Source organism: Biomphalaria glabrata, chromosome 2 (genome assembly GCF_947242115.1).
Source record: "Biomphalaria glabrata chromosome 2, xgBioGlab47.1, whole genome shotgun sequence".
In the NCBI taxonomy this organism is placed as follows: domain Eukaryota; kingdom Metazoa; phylum Mollusca; class Gastropoda; family Planorbidae; genus Biomphalaria; species Biomphalaria glabrata.
The window spans coordinates 58434494-58457151 of NC_074712.1; the positions used below are offsets into that span (position 1 = coordinate 58434494).

A 22658-nucleotide genomic window follows, 5' to 3' on the forward strand; every position below is an offset into this window, starting at 1 on the left:
TATCTGTTCAAACCGAGCTGTTGCCTTGTTTTTCCTCACTGTGAGCTGACAATACAATGTATTTTATAGCTTAATCCTCGAACGCTACCCCCCCCCCTCTCCGGCCTCCCTTTTGTGAGTGTTCAAAAAAGGCGACAGATGAACAGAAGGCAAAAAGAAATGAAAAAGGACAACTTCCGGAATGACGGCTTTCACGTGTGGGATTAGATTTTGGCGCGAGAAGAAAAGTGATGTACGAGGCGAGGTCACGTGAGAACATCGCGTGCTCGTTGCCCGGAAGTAAGAATGTAAATATGGCTACAAATTTCTACGAGTTGCATTCCTTATGGCTGTAGAATATGTTTTTTTTTTTAAGTTTTTTGTTTTTAAGAGATTTATTCGTGGATACGAAACAAAAAGGCGATCTAGGATCTTTTTATAATCGCACTAAAAATGAATCGCCTCAATCGAATAATCTCTGATTGCGTCATAGCCTGCTAAAAATAATCTAACTCATGGTGTTAAACGGCTTATATAATGTGTACTCTACACTGTTCTACATTCTATGCATGAAGTCCTACTAATTACATTATTAATAACAAAATGGATTAACTCCTAGCATAAGTATTGTTTTCCATTATATAATTCATATGGTACGTTAAAAATGTTCTTTAAAGAGTGCATCTATGAAAAATAATCCTAGATCGAGTAAATTATTATAAGTATCCCTCTTATTATGTAATATTTTTAATTAGGCTCATAGTTAATTATTACCATTGGCGAACTGAGCTTATTATGCAATATTTTTAATTAGGCTCATAGTTAATTATTACCAGGGGCGAACTGTAAAAAATCGGCCCTGGTTGTTGGATACGATCCGGCCCACAAGTGATGACGATGGGGGTTCCATAAACATACGTCCTCATACTAAGTAAAGGCCTGATAAATGCATCGAGGTCTGAGCTCATGCATGCGTGGGTGTACACCCCTTGTATTTCTCGGATGGCTGCCAACTGTGGAGATTTTCACGATAAAACAAACAGTGTCAAGGACACTAAATTCAAGTTCGAAATTGCCAACTAAGTAAAGGTCGCAAAAAGGAGAGCATAAACATTTTAGTTTGCAGTGCTAACTGTGAGAGAGTATTGTCCTAAAAAAGCATAGCTTAGCAGCACTTCCTTTACGTTGTACATCGGAGACACCAAAAGGTTTGCTATTTACAGGTTTTCCGCCACGAATGCAAATCTCCAATGGAATTTAATGTAAACCTGCGCAAACTTAGTTACTTGGAGATCCCTTATAATGCTCAGACTATGCTCACACGTGCTCAAATTCTATATGAATGAGAAATAAAGGGTTTTAGGTTGGCATGTAATCGCTTAGTCCAGGGCTTCTCAACCTGTAGATCGCAAGCCCGTTGGGGGTCGCCTAATATGTTTGGAATGTTTGCTATTACACTTTGTTACAATTTTTTTTTGGCCCATTCTAACGTGCAGTAACAAGTACTTGGGTTGTTGTTTTTTTAAATTAATTTGTCTAATTGTCACTTAATTATGCAACATGTTTATTTGTGAATACGCAATAGAAAAGTAAATTAATTAAAGTACGTAAAAGATCTTTAAACAATGGTCACGCGATGTCTAGTCATGACGTGTCTAAGGGCACATTCAAAAATAGTTAAGGCCCATTCAGGGTGAGGTGGCTGAGTGGTAAGGCTTCCTAAAAGAGGAGTCTAGGTTTCGAATCTCGGTAAAGATTTGATTTTTTGTAATATGTGTCTTTTAAGTCCACCCAACTTCAATGTGTATCAGACGTATGTGTACATAAGTAATGGTGGTTGGTTAATCATCGGCCATTGAAACTGATGACCTTTACATCATCTGCTCCATAGATCGAAAAGTCTGAACGTGGTATTTCATTTTTTTTTTATTGTATTACGGGCAACTCCAAACAGACGTTTCAACGTTGGTCCACCGGCCCATCGGGAACAGGCCCACCCGACTTTTGGCCTTGATTGTTACTTACACAAACCTTTCGGTATTCATTAAAGTACATTTGTTTGTTTTTTTTTTTTTGTTTTTTTTTAAACGTAATTGGAATGGTAACAAGGACATTTTAAAGTCCTTGACCTTTTCATCCACCACGCCATAACTCACTATGATCTCACACCCGGATGTCTTTGTGAAAATCCCCAATTAGAGCGGAAGTATAAAAGTCCATAATCCTCCTCTAATTCTTTTTTTTTTTTTAAATGTGAAGCAAAGAATGACTTTGGAGTGCCATCACGCCATAATTCTTATCTTCTTATATGGGTTTGGGTTTAAGTTGGGTTTTTTTTTTTAAACAATTTCCATAAGTATTATTTGTATTTGCCCGAACCCCTTCAATCGCAATTATTTATAATGCATTCTAAAACGTTCACCGGAAGTTGGCAATCCGATAGAGACCTTACAAAAGGGAGGCAGGCGCAGCAAGCAGACACAAAAATAGAAAATCAAAATTGTATGACTGGGTCAGAGGAAATTATAGGAAGATGGAGAAGACCCAGAGAAGAAAATGAAAAAAGAAAAAGGTTAGTTTTACGGAGAGTGCTATTGCTGAGAAAGTTGTCCGGGAAAAAGATGGCGCCAGGTCTGGCTCATTTGCATAACTCTGACATGAATCTCTAAGTCTGATTGGGAAATGGAACACAAGAGAATCAATAAGGAAAAACCACAAAAGTTTTGGGGACCAAGAAAGAGTTGATTTCTCCCAACATAAAACTGTCAGCAACTAATTATCACCCAGTTGCAGTCAGTATACTACTAGTTGGGTTTAAATCTAGCTAGTAACTTTATTCTTATCAGAAACAAGCAAAATAGGTTTTAGTAGAAGTAAAATCATAACAAGAAAAATATTAAAAATACCTCCTTTCTACAACTTATAGAGCGATTTTTTTCTCTTACTTACTTATGAATCAGGAAGTTTTAATCGTTTAGGGGCCCGGGCGTCGACCTCTTTGGGGACCTCTGCATTTTCGTAATATTTAATTTATATAGTAAAAAACACTCATTAGGGGGCCCCCTCGAAGGCCCGGGGGGGATTTTAAAAGTCTCCCCCCTCATTCCCCCACCATAGATACGCCAGTGTAATGAATGTTAGATTAAAAAACAATGAAACATTTTTAACCCCCCCCAATCCCCCCCCACCCCCGAGAAAAAATCCTGGTTAAGCGAATGTATAAATGTACTAGACTTTATGATAGGCCCTTAGATCTAGAATCAGAAGACGATGCGCAAAATGTTCCTGAACATTCATTTATTCAAGTCTTCAATGAATGCGGAACTACACGAAGATGTAGAGTCCGTTTCAGAAAAGTATTTTCCCGTTCTCTAGCCACACCTTTATGGAGGACCCCAGAGCAGTGGACACAAGGTGGGGAGAGGCATCGCCAGGGACAGACCTTTGTGGAGGACCTCAGAGCAGTGGACACAAGGTGGGGTGAGGCATTGCCAGTGACAGACCTTTGTGGAGACAGCTTGCCTCCCAACGCTCAGAACGACGAGTGAGAAGTCTTAAGTCTAAGTAAGTTAGTCTCAAGCCAAAGTCAAACTTATTTCTTTTGTCTTTTACTTTGAAAAATTATAACAGTCCAACTAGAGTTTTTCCAATGTGGCCAATGAGCTAGTAATTCTTTTCCCAAAGATATACAACAACTGTCAATTTTCTAGAGAAATCGTTACAGCTTTTTTTCGAGATCTGTGTCCAGGTACATTTATGTAGGTCGTAGATCTGTACTTTTGTTACTAATATAAAGTTGTATGCTAGAGATGTTGATAATGTTGCAATGAAATGGAATGGTGAATACGTCAAAGTATTTTTAGAAGTTAAATCTGACAACAATTGTAGTTGAAAAGCAGATTTCACTTCATGGAAAAAAAAAGTTAAATCCTCAAGTAGAAACCATGAAATGATTGAACATATATATCAATATCAATGTTCCATTTATATTTTATAGCACGCACCAAACGAACACTTCTTAATCTATACAGTTTTTCCAACCATAACATTCGAGTGTTGCCTGTAAAAAAAAATTGAACTTCAGTCCTTTCGTAATTGGATTTTTTCCCTGAATTGTGGGGTCCCCTTCTTGTGGAATCTCCACCTGCCCCCAGTATATCCGGCCCTTATGCCAGTTAAGATGGCGGCTGAGCTGGTCTTTGAAGCGTTTCCACACCTCTGTTACATCGTCCTGTCAGCTCGCCAAAAACAGAATTACTTGCTTATCATACGTAGTCTGCCATACAAGCTACGTGCCTTGCACAACTACAGGCAGTGAATATACGCTGTCCACACTAGCAAGCATCAGGACATTGCTATTAGTAAATAGTGAATATGGTAGAGTGTGTACACTGTGTGATAGGACCCCACACACACTCCTACACATTTTTATTTTGTTGTTCGTTGTTATAATCTCTGCTCTGATTCTATTCTTTACTCAGTGAGAATGAACAAAGTCAATTTCCATTTTTTGGTCTAAAAAATCCTAATAATAACGTTTACAATATATTTCTGATGATAAGATAATTAAAATTTAAAAATAAAAAGTAATATTCTAGTTCAGATGTCAAAACTAATTATTCTTTTTTTTTTATTATTATTAAAAGGAGTTATTATTTCCCCTGAATATCACAGGGTGTAAAAAAACTGATTCACCTTTTGCCACTTGAGTCCAATAACAAAAATAACTGTTGCTGTTTTATTTGAAATGATATATTTATCAAAGTTTTATTTGTAGACCAAGGTCTGTTTACCAAACGGATCATTCTAGTGAAATGATTTTTATCAGATTTAGAAATTTAAAATAATTCTCGGTCGTTTCCATTTTATCTCGATTCCTTTGTCATTGTAATTAAATTGTATTATTCTCATCATTTTTTTTTAGTTTTGAAGACATTAGGTGTCTTTTAAATTTCATTGTGTAGAATCTGAATTTTTGGATCAATATGCAACAAATAAACTAATATATACGAGAGGAGGGTTTGGTTTTATTTATCTGTTACATAGTTGTGGGCAAAATGAATGACTAAGGGTATTGGTGTACGACTGTGGATACCTGAAGTCATATTTTAATAAAATTTTAAGAATTATTATTTAAAAAATAATACAGATTACAAACATTTTAATTACATTGTTGTGAAAAAAATATATATTCCGGAACAATATTATTTTCCATGGACAGGTTGTTAGCCTATCGCACTAATTCTATGTGCCGGGAAGGGAGGTGCACTTTTTGTCTGGCATCTTTCCTAACAGACCTGTCCGGCTTGGTAGTACCTGCCAGGAGCAATGAGCTCCCGCCGGTATAGCTCTGAGGGCCGTTGAGGCACGCAAGCAGTCACACCACGGCAAGGTATGTGCATCAGGTGATAGTGGCCAGGTATGTTGCACATCTGTCAGGTTGTTGTCAGTGGTGCAGACAGATCAACTACAAGGTTATTGTCAGAACTTTTGCAAAAACACTGGAAATCTATTAAACTTTTAAAAAATCGCTTTTTTTTTCTTTATTTTTTTTAAATTATTTGTTTATTCAATACCTAGTATAAAAATCAATGTCATTTATGCCGAGAATGTTTTCTAAAAATTTATGGTGGAATCGGATTCATGAATTATTTTGTGCAAAAAAAAAAAAGAATATCGATCGTTTGTGTTGGTCCCAAGTCAACCATTAATCGATTCACTCCCTTTTGTTTTTGTCAACAATTACAGAGAGTTACCTCTCTTATCACTCCATTGTCGTAACCAGTTACTTTATCATCAGCACGGATCAGTGGTTCACCTGCAAGTGAGCGGGCTTCGGTAAACAAGAGTCTAAACGACCGTGGTTACGTTAGAGTGAGCACCAAAGTACCGGAACACACTGATTCTTTTCTTTTCTCTCTCTCTTTCTCTCTAACACACATACACATTACACACACACCTCGCACACACTCTATTAGATAATGCTCTCACAAACCGTTAAATATATATCCTCTCACACACTCTTTCACACACTCTCTCACTCGCTAACTCAAAAATTATGAACACCATTTAGCCTAATGAACAAGCATGCTTCGCTATTTTTATGTATAAGTGACCACTGGTCTCTAGCCTTGCCCCTCCCCCTTCTTTCGCCTGTATTGGGCTTCCACCTTTAGATTTGTCTTTTTTTAAATATATATTTTATTTGCTTTATGAGCGGTCTAAACACCTCGATGCATCTAAAATGTCTATTACCACCGCTCCTTCCTCGAGCTATCGATTATTAAGAAGAGACTCGTCGTCCAAATTGAAAAAAAAGTTAGGTGAAGATATACTGTAGATGCCTAACCGCTCTGGTCTTCAGTGGTATGCGTAGTTCATTTTGTCGTAGAACATGTCCCGCAAAACAACGCTCTGTCACAACCTTACTAAGGGGTCGACAGGGATTCCATTGTTTGAGACCCGATCTGTATAACTGACTCCCAAAATCCGTCGAAGCCCATTTTGTTGAGCCACATTTAGTCTTTTCTCAATTTGGACAAATGACTTCCATGTCTCACATGCATATGTTGCAGTTGGGATGACAATTGCGTTGAGAAGGTGTATTTTTGTCTCGAGTCCAATGGCTTGACTTATTCCTGACTTTCTTATTCGGCACGCTACATCTTTTGTTATGATCCTGGCAAGGTTTGTGAAATTGTACAACTCGCCAGGTCTGACGGGGGCACCCTTTGCCTTATATCCCACTCGCAGAATTTTAGTCTTATCCAAGTTTATGCGGAGGCCAATTTTTTGTGCCTCTCTGTCTTGGCTCTCCGTCATTTCATGTATGCATTTATTTGTAGCCCCGAGTTGTGCAAAGTCATCGACAAAGTCCAAGTCCTTCATTCAGTTTTGTTCACGCCATGGAATATCAAAGGCAGTCTGATTCATTGCTAAGATGCACCCCTGTCTCGCTCGATGCTAAAAAACTCGGCTGTTCCTTCTGCTGTTTTAATGCAGTTTTAAGTCAGTTAAAAAAAATTATAATTCTGGTGTAAGTAGCTCCGGATATAAGGGAGGAATGGCGATTCTACAGCCAGGGGAACTGCTTAAGAGGGGGCCCCCATAATAAAGAAAAGATCTACATTTCGACGGGTCAATACAATTACACATATTTTTGTTATTATGGAGTGTAGTTCCTTAACATTTTAATCGACAATACTTTAAATCTTACAGTTTCGCAACACAATTATGGTGAAAACATGTCTGCTTATAGTGTAATCGTAGTATACAACAGTAGTTCCTAAATTAAGTAAAACCTAAAATTGTATTTTTTGTTTTACTAAATTATGCACATTTTATATTATTGTAATAACTTAAAGGGGAGACGACTCAACGATATAGATGTTCATTCACGGGACATCACAAAAACATAGAACAACATCTGCCTTGAGCACAGCCTCTTCATCAGCTCTAGACTTGGGCGGAACTCCGTAGTTTTCTTTCTAATGTCAACATCCTTCTCAGTCTAGTCTCAAATAGTGCACACCTTCTGCACTATCTTGGAAGGCGGTGTGCATAGCAAGGTTATAACATTTGTTTTTAAAACGAAGGATAATAAAATTTAATTTACAAGTACATCCTTTTATAATAAGACCTTCTTTTATATATTAATTATTAATAAGTTTATTTTTATTAATGCTTTCGAAAAAGTGAAGGGGGCCTCTACAAAAATTCTGCCCCGGGGCCTCCCCACACTTTAATCCGGCCCTGGGTGTAGGCCTGTCTGAATAATGTCTACAGTCTATAACTCTTTTATAATGGTCGAACAAAAGAAAAATAAATAAAGGTAGACAATTTTTTTCGGGCTTCTTCATTGTTTGAGCAGGCATTGTAGTTCTTAATGTTTAATTTAAGATCACTCTTTACATAACGGCCAAGCAATGTGCACTAGTATGTTGGTTCTTTGAATACATCATTGTGTAATGAGATGGTGAGTTCGATCTATAGATACTGTACATGAAAGTTGATTATTGTTGGCAGACGTATTGAACCTTAATAATAAAGAAAACGAGACAATTGAAAATGATCACGTGATCACTGGCCTGGATGCTTAGTATCCCGCGTAATGTTTTTACAAAGCTTTTTATCAACTTTGTCTATTTCAAAGATGCCGAAGCATTGCGATTGGTTACATCCAGAGTGACGAAGCAATGGCTAAAAACGAACTCTCCTATTATCATGTTTTTATTACAAGGCTTTATCTTCTCGCTCTGTCTGTCTGTCTATCTGTCTGTCTGTTTGGTAAAAACACGTTATTTCTCGGATCAAGCTGATACTTCGCACAATTATTCATTGACATAGACAAGACATGATACAATTAAAAAAAATGTAACCTATTTGACAATTAATTACTGATAATTCATTATTTAGTTTAATAGCTAAAAGGGAAACTAATACTTCAGTATTCACAGATATGGCTACATTTGTTGGGTTTAGTCTCCTTAAAAAAATATTGCTACTGCTATTTCTCTCTCACGTATTCTCCGATCAAATTGATACTTTAAACAATTATTTATTGTACCTAACAAAACATGAATGAATAAACTAAAATTCGCAATTAGTCAATTGATTAGTGGTAAATACTTATTTTTGTATGATACAGAATAAGGGAAATAACTTGTACATTATTGGCAGATATAGTTTTAAGGACGGAACTCATCCCCTTTAGGTAAAAAAAGGATTTTAAAATATTGTGCTTGTTCTACAAATATTTTCTTACTAGTCGACCCACGGCGTAACATACGACCCTATATAGTGATGGGTGAACACTTCCAGAAAGACACAGTTGCCCAAACGGGGTGGGTTTGAGCAAACGACTGTGAGTGAATGAAAAGAAGAACTCTGGAGAGAGCAACATACAATTGTCCATGACTGAAAACAGGTTTTGGAAGATACAGGCATATCTTTTTGAACGTATGGCCTTGTGCTTTATTAATTGTCATGGCAAAAGCTAATCTAACAGGGAATTGTCTGCGCGTAAAGGTAAAAGTCAATTTGAATTTGATGGAGTCTGGGATATCCGGAGAATAAGGACAGTTTGTTAGGTAACAGCTGCGACAGTTTTACACTCCAGTACGTTGCGGTGGATGCAACAGCAAAATAGCTGGCATATGGAGAGACGTTAACCTGGATTGTAAACTCGGGGAGGGTCTTGAGGACTTTCTCGGAAGTGAAGAGTGATTGTACCCTTTAGTATTTGAGATATCGTCACAATTTCAGCCTCGCCACCATAAACGCCGGAAGTATTCATGTAGGCAGCGTATTGTCGAGCAGAGTAAATACACACATCAATGTAGTCAAATATATAGAATGTATAAAGGGAAAGATTATTTGTTCTCCCCCCCCCCCTATTTTTTTTTCTGAGCCGTGCTCTCTAGTGCCTCGTTAGTAACGTGGGGTAACTCTAGTGCAACTCGAAGAAATAAAAGAGTTATCTTTCCATGACGTTATCGTGGTGTCAAGCATGGTTGGGCCGTCAAGAGAATTATATATACATATAGATTTTCCTTTCTACCGTTTCTTTCTCTGACATGCTTGAACTAAGCAAATAGGTTTCAACCAAGACACCACAGAAAGCATTTGCAATAGTTCCTTAAAAAGACAATACCTCTTTTATACAACGTATAGAGCGATTGTCATTCTCTTGGTAACTAATGAATGTAAGATTAAAAAACGTTGGAACAATTTTTTACACCGCCCCAATCCCCCCCCCTTTATTTTTCCATGAATCCTGGTTAAGCGATTGTATAGATCTACTAGACTTTATAATATTCTAATGATAGGTCTTTAGATCTAGACTTAAAAGTCGATGCGCAAAGTTTCTCTGAACATTCATTTATTAAACTCTTGAATCAATAATTTCTTACATTCGGTAATTCCCGAAACCACTAGTCCTTTCAAGAACGTGATAGTCCTTTCAAGAACGCGATAGTCCTTTCAAGAACGCGATAGTCCTTTCAAATCCGATGTTGGATATAGATCTAGAATCTAGACTTTAGACAGGGCCGGTCCTAACAGTTGCGGGGCCCTATGCGAAACTGACAGCGCGGGGCCAAGTCTGGGTGGGAATAAGGATAATAAGTGAAAATTTAAGAAAAAAAATCGCTTTTGATTTTTATTCATTCTTTACTTAGTACAAAATTGCGATCAAATTAACTTTACTTTACGAACCTTGCAACCTATGACATATTTATATGCCAGTGACTATAAAAGTAAATAAAGTATTGGAACTTCCGATTAAGGTGAAAATTCGCCCGATTATTACATTTTATTACATGAAGGCTGACAATGATTTTGTTCTGTTATCGCGCGTAGGATTGGCGTTTTCCGCAATGAATGAAACCCACAAATGACTATTTAGTCTATTTTTCAGGAGATTTTTATGAGTTTTCAGGAGATTTTAATAAATTCGGGAGATTTCCAGGAATTTTTCGTATATATTTTGCAATTTAATAATTACACCTAGAATTAGCGCAGGGCATATGAAAGCGCGGGGCCCACTGCGACCGCATAGGTTGCAGTGGCCTAAGACCGGCCCTGACTTTAGACATATATGTCTATGATCTAGATCTTCATCTCTAGCCAATTTTCTTTTCTTCTTTAGAAATTTAAGTGAATATTTGTGTTTTTTTTTTTTTTTTTGGTTGAAGTATTTGTAAAATCCGTCTTCTAGTTTTTCTTTCTTATTTGATCCTTTGTGAAGCAGCACAGACATGACAAAGCAGAGGCAGGGAGTGGTCACAACTGATACTTAGTAGTGATAGATTGGTGGCTTGGATCACGCGCCTGGTTATTAATACATGATTGGCTGGCTACTTAGCGCGTGAAGTGGAAGGAAATGGCAGAGAGGCCGCGACAATCTCTGTTGTTGGCAGACGACCGAAATATCTCAGTCTATGACCATTGTCCACAGTGCCGTGAATGACGTCATGCAACCCGACATGACCTACTGGCCTAATATGACCTTCTGAAGTTTTACCTTGACATTCGAATCGACCAATAACATTACACAGTTAAGTTATTTTAGGAAAGGTTTAAAGAATGCCAATCACCTACGTACTTATCGTCATTCGAAGTGGCCCCTAGGCGACCCTACAAGCGGCCCATTTGGGAACCGGCCCACTCACACGACTGAGCCACGATGCCCTATCATGTACCCGTTTCATCCTCAAGACTTGATTTTTTTTCCCCGTCCACCGTGTGATACTATCTTATTAAAATATTTAAATGTGTTGAACTAGTAACCCGATGCACTTTACTCTCCAACCTTGACCCAGTGCTGACTTCGTGATTTCAAGAACTACATCAATTATGTGATGTCTAATTACTTCCTTAGTCATAGCAAGGTTATCTTTAAGTTCAGCATTTATAACGATCAAAGCTATTTGACAGCGTGATCTATTAATACAAATATCCTATGTTCATCGGTGGCCGTCTGGTCAGTGTTAAAATACTAGGCTAGATAGCGGTCCTGACAAGACTCTTCATAATCTTATTGCAGTCCCCAGTTGACTGGCCACGTCTGTAAAATGGACAACTCTAAAAGGCTCCTTAACGGCAGCTACCAGGAGGGTCGAGAACTCAAAGTGGACAAAGAAAATAAATTCAGGGACACCCTGAAAGCGCTCTTGGGAGTTTTTAGCATGGACTCTGCAACTTGGGAGACAGAAGCACATGATAGGGCATCGTGGCTCAGTCGTGTGAGTGGGCCGGTTCCCAAATGGGCCGCTTGTAGGGTCGCCTAGGGGCCACTTCGAATGACGATAAGTACGTAGGTGATTGGCATTCTTTAAACCTTTCCTAAAATAACTTAACTGTGTAATGTTAAGCACATACTCTGGTAATAATGGATTCACCTAGATTCTAGATAAACCAAAAAACAAAATCTACCTTTCTATTGTTGTGGGGTGGGGTGGGGACGAGGGCAATTATTTTAATACATACATACATATATTTTTTTGATTAAATGTATTTTTCAATTACTGCGAGCTCAGACCTGTTATCTCGAACAAGGGGCCGCCCAGGGCATTCACCGACATTGTCATCTTGATGGGCGAGGCGGAAGAAGCAGGATAAGGAAAAGCACTGAAGGGGGCCCTGACCTTTGAATTGACCAGTTGACAAGGCCACGTGTGCCTGTGACAGTTTATTTAACAGAACGTTGTCAAAACGGGATTAACACTGTCTTGCGAAACGGCTAATGGCTTTTTTTTTTCTTCAAGAATTAGCCAGTCGTAGAAGAAAGTCGTCTCATTAGTGGCAAATGTCTGCACAATATACGAAATACTATTGCGAAATAGTTCAGACATTTTTCTAAGCTACAGCTTTAATTAGTGACGTGGTCTTCACCTACACCTCTTAGGCTGATGAGCTGCTGGGGCAGCACACTAGATCAGTTGACCCTCTTTCTCCATTTTTCTTTGTCTTGGATAGAATTTATGTTGGTGACAGGCCTGTTCACTCTTTGATGTTGTTTTCCCATCGCTTTCTCTGTGTGCCTCTTCTTCTTTTTCCTGGTACTGTTCCCTGAAAGAAGGTCTTTGCGAGCTATGAGAAGCTTGTGATGTGGCCATAGGGTTTACGTTTGTGCTTTATGAGAGTGGTTCAATTGCTGTACTAATCATGTCTCTAATCTCTTCATTTGGGATGCGGTCTTTGCAAGTGATACATAGGATCTTTCGCTAGTATCTCAATTCTGTTGCTAGGTTTCTCTTCGACGTGGTGGCCAAGTAGTAAAGCGCTTAGCTTTAGAATCGAGAGTTCGAATCCAATTAAAGTCTAAGACTTTGATATTCAGGATTTCCAGCTAGCCATCTTCCTCATCAATCACAAGGTCTGAAAGGAACTTACTTAACTTCGTACACCTTTCATTAAGAACATTGTTCTGAAGATTTTCATCAGTGGAGTTCCGGAGGTTAACAAGTTTTTCTTTTTACAAAGCGTACAACTCACTCTGTCTGTCTGTCTGTCTGTCTGGTACTATTTGTATAGGTTATTTCACCAATTTTCACCAATTTCTCATTCGCGGATCGAGTTGATAATTTGCCCAATTCATTATTGTTGCTAACAAAATATGAATCAATAAAAAAAAAATCAAACAATTATTTAATTAATTAGTGGTAATTAATTAATTTAGTTTGATATTGATTAAAGGAACTAATTATTACAGTATATATATATACATAAGTTATTTGGTTAGAGAGTTATTTGTTGATGGTTAAAGTACAAAGTTGATTAGTTTATTTGAACATTGCATCATTTCATTGTTTACCAGTGTTGATGAAACTATATAGATGGCACCTCCGAATTTGCATATGCCAAATACATGTGGGGGAACGTGCAACACGTTTCTTTCTTCAAACACAGTCGTGACAACATGGGGCGAAAATGGTCACATTTTCTGCAGATGGTGTTGGTGTTGTTGACGGTGGTTGACTTCCAGCATCAGACTGCTGGTACACAACTAAACTGCAGTAGGCGTGTTAGATTTTAACTTATAAAAGATGAAATAAAGCGTCGTGAGCAAAACTAAATATAACTTGTATTACAATATAGACAACGTTAACTTGAGATAAAATGAAATAAAACTTATATTTTAAACAAATCTAACTCACAATAAAAACAGGTCTTTACACTCTGCCATCCTGGACTCGTCTGGCGTACCCAAGACAGCTTACGACAGCGGCGCTTATCTTGCATCATTCACACTGCACAGCCACCAACCAATCGCTAACTGTTTCTCACCGTCAACATAAAAATTACAGACACACACACACACACTCCATAACAACTGGCCAACATATTTTTAACAGATCCTACGTCGGCTATCTTGAAGGAATGCATTCACCATATTTTACTTTTATAATGGACGTGTCCTCCAAGCGCTCATTATATTTTCACTGAATGTCAGATATACTTAAAAGTTCACTAAAAGTAGGCCGCTAGGAGAATCAAGGAAACTGGCCGGATGAAGTGATCAGCGCACGCGGAAGCTACTGAGTAAAACGACGCTAGGTATTATGGGCTGATTTCACAGAAGAAGACTACAAAGTGAGGGAAAAATAGATAAAGTAGTGGTTTCACTAATTTGCAGTCTCGAAGAGACCTTGAAACCACAACAATAGTGTCAATATTTAAATAAATTTTGAACCTGACACCAGACGTAAGCAAAACTTGCCGTCAGACGATGTCATCTCATGTCATCCGTTACGATGGCTTTAATTACAACTCAGATGTGACATCCTACATCAACATGTCTTTATGTCAGACACACTAATAGTGATTAATTCGTTCTGTCAAAGAAAACCAATTCGTCAGTACATAATAAAAACAAGAGAACTTTCACGCACATTTCTCAAGGACTTCAACATCTTTTAAAACAAGGCTTTAGACTTCGCACTATAGCTATAAGGTCAAGGCTACTTACGCCGAAAACACTAATTGGAGTAATCATTCATAACTTCTGTTATGCGTACTTCGTAGATTAGGTCGTACAGACCTGTGACGTGGCAACGAGCTATTGGTCTAAACTGCCCACAGGTTGTGACGTTGCAGGTCAGTGTCCAGGCCTTTTACAACGGTTGGTCTCACATAGAGCGACCTAGTCAGCATTACGCGCCCCTTCTAGGAGGGGAAAGGGGGGTGACTCACAGTTTGAGAAAAGCTTTCCTACAGCTCTAGATTTTAAAACATGCGCCTAACACAAACTAAAACGTTACAATCAGAACATGTTGACGTAACACAAGGGAGGTAACTGAATGCCCATACCTCCCTATTCATTCTACTAATTAAAACGTGCAACTAAATGTCCTTTAAAAAAAATAACTCTTGTCTTACGGTAAATTGATTATCTCCCTTGAATGAAGTCCCAACTTTGACCGTCTGATTCGGCAAGAAGTTTGAGTTAATCAAGTTAAAACAAAAGTCCAGTACTTTTAACCAGAGAGTGCAGGGGCGTAACTGAAAATGCGATTAACCAAATGAAAATAAAATCAGTTTGAAAACAAACAAAAATAGACTTTTATAGTACAGATAAGTCGTCTTTTTTTTTTTTTAAAGTGTTCATGTGATATAGCTGAAGTACCCCGCTGTCATTTCATTCTCGATAGGACCGGGATTCACAACAGTGCAGACACTGGAGTCGACCATGGCCTCGTCATATAAATAAAGGAGGGGGGGAGGCTGCCTCCTAAATCTTAATTTAAAAATATGTATTCTAAATGTAGAAAAGAAGAAAATGAGTTTAAATGGAAAAGTATTCTAATTAGCAGAAAATACCAGTATTTTTACAAAGCTTATATCAACTCACTCTGTCTGTCTGTTAAAAAGTCTGTACACGCTATTTCTCCCACACCCATTTTCGGATCGAGCTTTAAATAAACATTTATTGTACCTAACAAAACATGAATCATAATTAAAAACAAGGTTACAAAGACAGTTTGTGTGGAAACACAAACTCAAAATCGGCCCCCGAAGTGGTCCACTCAGGCAGGTAAAAAGACAGGTTTCAATATTTTCAGATAGAACATCAGAATGAAATTCTATCAAAGACAAATGACAGAGAAGAAAGCAGAAAGAAGGTTGACAAATCTTGTGTGGTGCCCCAACGGTCCCGCAGAGCAAAGGATAGGTGAAAGTGAATGTGAAGTTAGATGTGTACCTGGCCTAAATGATGTCTTTTGAATATCTAATTGATCTAATTGTAATGAATATCAAATTGCTCTAATTGTTTTTTAAAGGGTCAATCTCTTATTCAAATCCTTAAGAAAAAAACACTCCCGTAAAAAAAAATTCCTTTAGTTAAGTGTTATATGACCATTATGTGCAGCTTCAGCTCACGCGATAGTATGAAAAACTACTTATTAATTGTTGTTTTAAATTATGACCAACTTATATGCATGCTAAATATATTTTTTCTCTTAAAAAAAAAGTAAACATTTTTTTTGTGTGTAAATGTAGTAGTTAAGTATGACAGAGCTTACTTAACTTAGCAATACAAATGTAAAAAAAAAAATTTGACAAACAATCTAAAACCATTTGCATAAATGTGTTAAAAATATAGCTAGCTGTAATCTCCCCAACAAAAGAGCCTCCTGTACTTTTATTATTAATAGTGAATAGTTGTAAAAGTGGTGTATTTTTAAGAAAAAAAAACTGCTTGCATAAGTGATTTCAAAAATTAGATTTTTCGCTTTCAGAAAAGAAAAAAGTAGTCGTTGCATCAGAACTTTGAATGTTCTAAAATATTATGATGTCGGATTTTCACTATCTTTTCTAGTTTACGAGATCTTAACGGGACAGACGGACGGACGGATGGACATTCCACACAAAACTAATAGCGTCTTCTCCCCTTTCGAGGGCCGCTAAAAAACAACTAGTCAATGAATTATCATTTATTAATTATTTAGTTTGATGTCAAATAAAAGAAATAACTTCTACATTATTGAGAGATATAGTTGTACGTGCTGAGTTTTTCCCTTATATACGCTATATTTTTTCCTTTTTGTAAAGATATTCTTTTTTTTTTTATTTCGCTTATTTTCTTGGTTCATGTTTTGACGGAAGATAGTTTGAAACGCATGGCTGGGCACCTGGGAGATGAAGGAGGAACAGATATGGTAAGACTATGTGGGCAACAACTTGACTGCCTGGCCGAGTGGCTTGCGCTTAGAACTGTCGGCACGATGGTTCAGGGGTCGAACCATGTTCCTGCCCGTTTTCTTTATTCTGCAGAAGGTTTGACCAGGAATTTATAAACTCCCTTTTGCCAGGGCTAGTTCGAAACTAAAAAAGTTAACTCATATATCGTCATAATAAAAATCAAAGATATGATTAAAACTGAGTAAGTAATATTTAGCTGATTAAAACTACTTTCATTACAAAAGCCTTTTTCGTCGTTTGAAAAATCCTACCCCAAACTGTCTGTTAAATACATGTTTACACGCTAGAACATATTGTACAAATACTCCTTCATCCGTAGTGCCAGTAGAAAATGGAATGGGTTTCCTGAATCAGCCAGGAAAACCAACGACTTAGCTGAGTTTAAGTCATTGATTAACAAGTCTGGCTAGATTGACACATGAAATGCGTAGGACGTAATTATCTTCTTTGTTAAAGCAACCTCTGTAATATATAGGGTAAGATAATAATACACTTATCAACCAACTATATAACTTTCTTACTAATGTAGGTAAATTAAAGTTCCTTTCAGACCTTGGGCAGATGATTTCAAGGTCATCTGTTTCTTTGGCTAAAGGTTACCGATCAGGGTGTCATGTAGCCAGAACAACGACCAAACGCCTTTACTTTCCCTAACTAAAGTCAGTTACCCATTACATTTGGTTGAAATTCAAAATCCTAGAACACAGGACCCCAGTTTCGGAAGCCAAGCGCTTAACCCACTCAGCCACCGTTGCTAAGATAAGTAACTCTGTAAAATAAACATCCTCGTTGGTCTGCCCTTGTTTATCGCTTATTTTTTTAAACTTGATGAACCCACAGAGAAAAAAACAAAAGAAACCCCGCAACAGATGTGAGAATAAAGTGATCAACAATGATAAACGTGTTATTGGGATAGGATGGGTGGGGGGGGGGAAAGTACGCCCACAGCCAAGACCTGCGTCATTTATTTGATCAGGTTATGTCTTTCATTCCTCATTACGTTATTTCTATATCTTTCAGGAAGAAGACGAAAAAAAGGGGGGCGGAGGATAAAAGTTGGGTGACATAACATCTTGGAACAGAATAAATGTCCTTGCGGGGAAAAAAACACAATAATAGCATGTATTGGAGACGTATGGCCTAACTTCAGTCGTGAAGCGACTATGAGTAATCTCGTGGAAATGAGATGAATACTTGCTGGTTTAGGCGCCAGTTACTTCCCCTCTCTCCTCGAGAATAAAAAATAGTGTACAAGTATCCTCTATAAAACATAGTCAATAAGATCAAATGAAGATATGTACTTTTGCATAAACGATGTTTATGAGTATACTGTGTGGCTAATACCCCTGGGGGGTGGGACTTTATATATATGTATATATTGACTGATGTATTAGTATGACTCAGGATGCTATTTTTAGAGAATGGTGTATTCCTTACAAATAATGTCACGTATGTAGACTGAATGGAGATTGTAAGTATATTTGTGAGAGGTGAAAAGGTCATTGAAAAACATTTAACACCTGTTTCAATTTGGTGATTGAATATTACAGCACAGATATGGCAATGGATAGAGGACCTTATGATGACCTGCTGACCACTGTCTAAAAAAGCAAACAAAATTTTTATGGCCATGGCCGGCCTTAGGGCACTGCAACCTATGCGGCCGCAGTGGGCACCCACACTTTCATAGGGCACGCGCTAACACTAGTTGTAAACTATTAAATTAAACCATTTTAACTTATTAAAGGGTTTCCGCTGCCTCCTGATTTTCCAGGAGCTCCTGGATATCTCCTGAAATTATTAAAATATCCTGAAAACTCATTAAAATGTCCTAAAAAATAGACAAAATTGTCATTTTGGGGTGCTATTCAATATGGAAAACGCCAATCCTACTCACGATTAAAAAAAACGGCAATGTCAGCTTTCATTTAATAAAAATAATAAGGCAAATTTTAACCAAAACAAGAAGTTCCAATACTTAATTTACTGTAATTATCAGTGGCATGTAAATATAGATCTAAATCTATCTCGATCTATTAAAAAAATCAAAAGCGATATTTTGCTAGTCAATAGTAACTCTGTAAGGCAGATCTGAATGTTTATCGCCTTATTGTACATAGCTTTAATTTGACCGTGATTTTGTACTTAGTAAAGTTTGAACAAATTGCAAAGACGTATTTATTTTCAAATAAAAAAAAAACACTTAATTTTCACTAATTATCTTTATCCCTATCCAGACTAGGCCCCGCGCAATCCGTTTCGCATAGGGCCCCGCAATCTGTAGGACCGGCCCTGTTTATGGCCATATCAAAAGGTCCTCGGGGCTCGAAAAGACCTTCCTTCAGGGAATAGTACCAGGAAAAAGAAGACGAGGAAGACAAAGAAATGGGAAGTCATCATTAATGATAGACGGGACATAGATTCGATTATAAAAGAATGACGGTTTATTGGCATTGTACTGTGCCCCCAACGTGTTCACAGACTAAGGGATATGGGAAGGTGATCATTAATATTGGAAGGGTGTAGAGATTTTTGAATAAAAAAATTCTTTGTTTTGCCTTTCAAAGAATTCAAAGCGTTTAATCCAATCTACCTGGCGATATATCACAACCCTAGCCAACAACGCCGTCTCTGTTAGAGCTAGGTCAATCTATGGTGTCATTATTTGAAAAACAAATCCAAAAGGATTTAAACTCAGGGCTTCAATACCACAGCCACATGCCCGTAAAACAGCCCTATTAATAACACAGCCACATGCCTGTAACACAGCCATATTAATAACACAGCCACATTCCCGTAAACAAAAAAAATGAAAACTAAATAAGTCATTGGTAAGTTTTGGAATTTTTTCTTAAAGGCAGTTGTTAAAAAAAAGGGAACTTTAATCAGAGAGCTGGGTTTTTGTTTTAATTGGCAAACATTCTGTGAGATTTTAAATGTTATCTTCAAAATCAGAGACGGCGCAAGGCGTAGGCGACGTGGGCTGTCCTAGGGTCCTCGCACCACAAATAAATAAATAAATAAAATAATCAAGATAGTGGAATTTTTTTTTTTTCATTTACTCCAGTAACATTTTCTCTCTCTCGACACGTACAATAAAACAGACTAGACTCGCTATCTTGTGATTCCCCCCGGAAATTGCTGGATATATGCATTGTCTGTGCTTTCATGCTTCACAACTGCTAGAAAGCGAATCGAAATTCGCCGTACTTATTTTGAAATCTTGTGATTTTATAACATTAGAATACAAGCGATCTGGTTGTGGTCTGACCTAATTTTTAATAATGTCTATGGCTCCATTCGTTTTAACTTTTTTTTTAAATCTGTTCACGATATATAGATCTAGAATACAAATAAATAGTAATTTACGCCGGATAATAAACGAATTTACACCTTACTTATAACTGTGTTTTTATTTTAAATCAAAGGGAGTAGGCTCTATACATAAATATTTTAGTGGGTTTTTTTTAATTTATGCGAATTATGTTAATCTGCACAACGTAATTTACCGATAACAGTAAACTCAGGTGTACTTCAAGGAACAGTCTTGGGTCCACTACTATTTTTAATTTACATAAATGATTTACCAAATTGCAATAGTTCAGGAACAAAAGTCAGATTATTTGCAGACGATTGCATAATATATAGAACAATAAAAACAACACAAGACACAGATGTTTTACAAAGAGAATTAGATGAATTACAGAAATGGGAGTCAAATTGGAGCATGTCTTTCCACCCAGAAAAATGTCAGTTGTAAAGAGTAACAAAAAAACTAAAACAAATTAATTCCACTTATCTTATTCATGGCAAGCCACTAACACAGACTAAAAACGCAAAATACCTAGGTGTTATAATAAATGAAAAACTGTCACGGAATCCACATATTGATGAAACTATTAAAAAATCTAACAAAGCATTAGGATTTATTAAAAGAAATTTCTATAAATCAAATAAGAACATAAAACTAAAATGTTATTTAACCTTGGTTAGGCCAATAATAGAATATGCATCCTCCGTTTGGGACCCCTCAACTCAAGAAAACATTAAGAAACTGGAACAGATACAAAATAGTGCAGTGAGATTCATGACAAACGAATATTCACATTTGACTAGAGTAACACCTTTAATAAAATCACTAAATTAGAAAGCCTTCAGGACAGGAGACTCAAAAGAAAAGTAGCAATTATACATAAAACACTGAACCATAATCTTCAAATACAAAACAAAATTTAATAAAATACTCTGAAAGACACAAAGATAAAGGCACATTCCTCATCCCATATGCTAGGACAAGTTTGTACAAATACTCCTTCTTCCCTAGTGCTATTAGAGCTTGGAATAGGTTGCCTGAGCTAGCCAGGAAAACCAGTGACTTGGCAGAATTTAAGTCATTGGTTAATATGCATGACTAAATGCATGACGCGTAGGACGTAATCATCTTCTTTTTTGAAGTAACGTCTGTATTATATAAGATAAGATAAGATAAATAATTTACTTAGGCTTTTGCGTAAAATTATGTAAAATGGAGAATTATCATATATTTGTTGACGAGAAAGCAATTATCTCATAAATTTGAGATTTAAAAAAGAAGATTATGATCAGGCCAAACACTTCAAAAACGAAAGTGTTACCGATAAGTCCAGGGTCTTAATTTTTGAAAGCTGAGATATACCATTACAAAAAAATACAATCATCTAGATGGAAATGTGGAATAGATATTCAATATTATGATTGATTCTATATGTGTCCTTAGATCTTGTGAAAATTTTGATTTTCTCTCTGATTCAATAGAGTTAAAAAATATTCCAAAAGATGAAATTTTAAAGGTTGCTAAGATTCACAACAGTTGCTGCCTACGAGTGAGATAAAAAAAAACAACTCTCCCTATTGATGGATTAGATTAAGACTTGCAAAACGTGAGCCCTAGTTAACACAATCGTATTACATTATTATTGAATTTAGCGTCTACTCCAATACATAACAGAAATTAAGTTACCCAAACATATTTACATTCTCGCTAGAATATTTTTTTTGACAAATACCTGTAAGTACAACTTCTGCTAAAAGATGCTTTTCAAACTTGAAAATAATATAAAAAATATTTAAGACATGCAAGGGATCAGTAAAGACTTCCAGTTTTGGCAGTGTTCTCCATCAAAGCTGCCTGGTCGTGCGGTTTGCTCGCTGCACTGTCGTTCAGATTTATCGACGGTCGAGGGTTCAAACCCTGCCCGCTCCCATCCCCCGTCGTCCTGCGGGAGGTTTGGACTAGGAAGTAAACTATCTTCAACTCTGAAGGAACATCCGAATTATGTAAAACATTTTACAAAGCAGCTAGAGCTTCTATGATGAACTAAGATACTGTTCTAAATGATTTCAGTAAGTCTAAATGCAGAAAATGTCTGTTTATTTTTGTTTTCCATTGAGGAATTTCTTATAAATAAACGTTTAAGAGCCACAAGTGTTTATTATCTTATAATCTCCATATTTTGTGACTCCAACGGGCCACGCAAACTTTACCTCGCCCACACTAAATTTATGTCTTGCGCCGCCACTAAAGTCTTAATGACAGCTCTCTTGAACTATGTCCAGATGTCCAGAATGTTCCTTAGTTTTCATAAAGATTGGTGACATGGTTATAGTTGTTGTTTTTTTTGTTAAACTCAATGTATTAGTTCTTGGTTTCATTGAGACAGTTATGTGTTCATATCTTTAGCAAATCTAAACTAAACAATATTTTGACAAATTTAGTCGAAACTTTTCGTGATGTAAGAGCACGATTACAGAGAGAGAGAGAGAGAGAGAGAGAGAGAAAGCAGAACAATTGCACAATTGCTACAAAAATCGATCCATAAATCAATAATGTGTTATGGCATTTAGCCAAGATGTAGTATTTCCTTCTTTAGATAATTTAAACAAATATTGAATCATTTAAATTTTGAATATAGAATTACACTAAATTTAAAGTACAA

At 36.9% G+C, this 22658-nt stretch overlaps 1 protein-coding gene across 2 annotated transcripts in view; it reads right to left on the reverse strand.

Moving 5' to 3' along the window:
- The window catches only part of LOC106065621 (proto-oncogene tyrosine-protein kinase receptor Ret-like), a 206543-nt gene that overhangs the window by 146076 nt on the left and 37809 nt on the right, over positions 1 to 22658 (reverse strand). The window lies entirely within an intron of this gene.